The sequence below is a fragment of the Anastrepha obliqua genome, unplaced genomic scaffold (genome assembly GCF_027943255.1).
Source record: "Anastrepha obliqua isolate idAnaObli1 unplaced genomic scaffold, idAnaObli1_1.0 ptg000012l, whole genome shotgun sequence".
Classification (NCBI taxonomy): domain Eukaryota; kingdom Metazoa; phylum Arthropoda; class Insecta; order Diptera; family Tephritidae; genus Anastrepha; species Anastrepha obliqua.
In genome coordinates, this window is record NW_026562179.1 from 5,646,716 (window position 1) to 5,651,011 (window position 4,296).

Consider the following 4,296-nt stretch of genomic DNA (forward strand, 5'->3'; position numbering starts at 1 on the left):
GCGTACGCGACTACTCTCACTCCCCTTCTGATGAGTTGCAGTAAAATTTTGTTTAACGATAAGACCCATGAAAGTGGAGATAGGACCTCACCCTGTGGAGTACCTCTGCTCGCAATTTGGGTAAACGCAGCATCTCTGCTTGATGTTAAAATATTTATGTTTTGAAGCATACATCGAATCCAGTTTCTCACACAGTCATTGACACCAAAGTTGCTAGCGAATCGATTACGGTAGGTATAGTGGTTGTCGCTTGACACACCTAGGCCTGCTGTAGGCCCATTATGATACCACCAGGGCTATCACCTCTCCTCACTCTACATTGCCCTCATTGAACCAACCTGTGGCTTTAATATATCTAACAAAGCTTGTTAATTTTAAATTGGCTACGTTTGCCAAGTTATTCAAGGAAGTTTTTCCTAAAATATTGAACCTTCTTCTATCCAGAGCCATGTACCCGCATAGAAAGTGTTCTATAGTCTCTTCTTCTTCAATGTCGTTACAGCTTCTGCAATAGTCGTTATAGGGTGCTGGCATGCCTGCCAATAAGACAGTGTCTTGTTCGGACCCCAAGAAGATTTCTCATGTCCTTCCTGTTTAGTTTCAACAATCGGTTTGTGCCGCCCATGTTCCATTCTGGTCTCGTCATTCTACTGGTTGTACAGGTCAGGGACTGAGCCCGTAGGCCGTTTGCAGCTCTGATAGTGTGTTTGTCTACAAGCATCTTACAAGTTGCCTGCTATGTCGCTGTGACCCGGCACCCAGAGTAGGTTTATTACAAAGTACTGTAATAGTTATGCAAAACGTCGATACATTCTTTTAATGTCTCCTCTAGATTCTTTAACAATCGATTCAGCATCTACAGCAGAGAAGAAAGTACATCGCTCTGAGGGGTACCCCTCCTGATGGATCTGCGTTTCGTCGAGAGGCCCAACGTTGAAATAACGAAGCTGCCTAATAGCAACTGTTCCGTAAATTCCACAAGTCCCTCGGCGACACCCAAATCAGTTATCGGCACTGGTTATGGCCTCCGGTACGTTGTTGAAAGGGCTCTCTATGTCTAGGACGACTGCCAGAGAATACTCTTTCTTCTCTATTGATTTATCTGCCGTAACTAGGAAATTCAGTCCTCTCTCTCTGGATTTACATACCTTTAGAGTATGCATGTTGTGATCTCCCGAGTAGCGACGGTGGTAAGCTTTCTGTTATAAAGGTGTCTATTAATCGCTCTAACGTCTTTAACAGAAATGAGGAAAGGCTAATAGGCCTGAAGTCTTTAGGTTTCGTATGCGAGCTCCTACCAGCCTATGGTGTAAAAACTACCCTGACTTCTCTCCACCTTAGGGGGACGTAATTCAATAGTAGTGTTGCTCTGAATATGGCTATCAGCCATTCCTTAATGTTGCCCATTGTCTGTTGCAGTTGCGCAGGGATTATCCCATCTGGTCCCGGGTTTTTGTATGGTTGGAAGTTTTCTACAGTCCAATTACCTGGGAAGTATTTAATAGTAGGTCTAATGGTTCTTCGCTGGATTCTGTCCAGCTGGAGCCTGGCTTCACAAAATACCCTATGGGTGAAGCGAACTTGGTTAGGATTTTCCTTAGTCCAGATGCCTCTACCGTAGTCTCGATCTCCCCACAAAAAGTTCTCCGTGAAGACCTTTTTTTCTTATACTTTTCTTATATATCTTCAGTTTTTCATAGTACAAGTCCCATTCGCTTTCGTTTTGGGAGAGTTTGGCCCTGTTGAATTGTTTCCTACAATTCTTTTGTAGCTTTTTCAGTTCGGGTGACCACCAGGGGGGCTTATTCTTCCCTCTGTGCTAAGGAGTGAGTGGTTTCTGATGCAGAGATTTTTCAATGTGCCCAATAACTTCATGAAGAGCTGTTACCGTGAATTTAGCCTTCATATAAGCGTGATTGCCCACTCGAAAGCAGGTCCGCCTTTGCTGAAGCTGTAATGTGTATATGTAAGGTTCTTTCTAGTGTTTAAAAGAGGAATGGGGTAAGACTAATCGGTCGGAAATCCTTCGCTATCTCATGTTTCTTCGTTCCCACCTTGGGTATGAATACTACCTTTACTCTTCTCCAGCTCTCTAGGATATAAGTTAGACGAAGGCATGATTTGAAGAGCTTAGGCTCAGGAGGCAGAACTTCATGTGCTTCTGCTCTTTAGGCAATACCTTACTCAGCCTTGCGGATTCTGTAGAGTCTTCTATTAAGGTGCAATAAGATTGCCAAGATTCAGCTTTACTTTTTCTATATTATTTCCGTTCCTCATGGTACGGCTGACGAGTGAAAGTGAAATGAAAATTTGAAAAGGTCAAGGCAAGGAGCACTAGGAGATTTGATGGCTCCAAAAACACTCAGGCTAAAAAACCCATTGTATTTAAAGCTCTGGAAAGAGGGTAGGATAGTCAAGGAAGGAAGGAGAAAAGAATTAGAGAAAGAGATAGGAAAGAATAGAGACAGAGATAGAGATAGTTAGTCCTTTGAGAAATCTGTATCTGTAAATATCCTCCAGTTTGGGAGGACGAATATTACTCATTCTCATAACATCGGAACCCGAAACTCGTAGCCGTGCTCTAGCAAAGGCAGGACACTCACAGAGAAAGTGCTCGGTGTTATCCGCCTCCTCCAAGCACGACAGGCACATTGGGTCCTCAATGATTCCAATGCTGATCATATGCTGACCCCATGCGTTATGTCCTGTAATGATACTGACGTTCACTTGTCTTTCCTTCCAAGTTTTAGTAGACAGTTTTTGTTCGGATTTGTCACAAAGATTTTGCAGTTCTGCAGCGTTCTAGACCGGACCATCGCTCGCTGATCCAATTCATGATTCCTGCGGAACTGATTCCGATTATTGGTTCTGGCCCTTGTGGGGGAACCGCTGATCCACGGTTGGCCACTTCATCGGCAATTTCGTTTTCTTGAGCACAGGAGTGTCCTACAACCCATATAAATGCAAGCCTTTTTTGTATTGCCAAAGAATTAAGCTTCTTCTTACATTCTTGAACAAATCTGACATCAAATTTCCTTCCAAATGAAACTGTGGGTACCAGGTCGTCTTTAGGTGCCAAAAACAGTGGATACTTCTCAGATAGCATCTTAAAGATTTCTCTGTGACCCGAAGCTCCGTGTTCGTGCCTGAAACCATATTTATGGAGTCTACACATGGCTTTTATTGCTTCCTGTTGTATCTTAAGATCCAGGGGGAGCAAATCAAGTATAGCATTTAGGGCATCACCAGAGGTTGTACTCATGGCACCCGTGATGCATAAACATTCACTTCTTTGCAGCCTGTATAGCTCTCGGCGTGTGGACTTCACCATGCTCCGACGTCACCAAACAACAGAGGCGTAAGTGATGACTGGTCTGATAAGTGCTATGTATATCCACAGCAGGTTGGAGACCCCAGATTTTATCAAAGGCTCTGCGGAATTGGTGAAAAATCCTCAATGCGCGATTCACCTTCAGTGAAACGTATATCTCCGAAGTCAGCTTCTTATCCAAGATTATATATATATATAATTGGCGCGTACACCCTCTTTGGGTGTTTGGCCGAGCTCCTCCTCCTATTTGTGGTGTGCGTCTTGATGTTGTTCCACAAATGGAGGGACCTACAGTTTCAAGCCGACTCCGAATGGCAGCATTTTTATGAGGAGCTTTTTCATGGCAGAAATACACTCGGAGTTTTGCCATTGCCTGCCGAGGGGCGACCGCTATTAGAAAAATGTTTTTATTAATTTTGCTTTCACCGAGACTCGAACCAACGTCCTCTTTGTGAATTCAGTATGGTAATCACGCAACAACAGTATGATAATCAACGGCTACGGCGGCCGCCCAAGATTACTCTTAGATATTTAACTTCAAATTCCGTCTTCTCGTAAGCAAGACTATGGTTGTTTTGTTCGGATTAACGGAAAGACCTTGTCTCATGCACCAACCTTCAATTTTGTCCAGAATACTCTGCACTTTCGTGCAAAGCCTCCTTAGGTATTTATCCGCTGTTAGCCCACACACGTCGTCCGCATATGCTTGGACATGAAAACCGATTTCCTGCATCTCTGCTAGTAGAGAGTCTAAGTGGCATTATCAAAAGCACGAACACGCCCATTATGCATTCATCAACCTCCAGCCCGGCTTCAATCTTGCTAACAGGCTGATTCAAATGATTTTCCTCTCTGTTAAGCGTGCTGATTTGTACTAAGTGAACTTCTCGGCAATACCCCCACTCGAATATGTTTCTCCACCACTCGTTCTAGACTTTTCAACATGAACGATGTCAAACTGATTG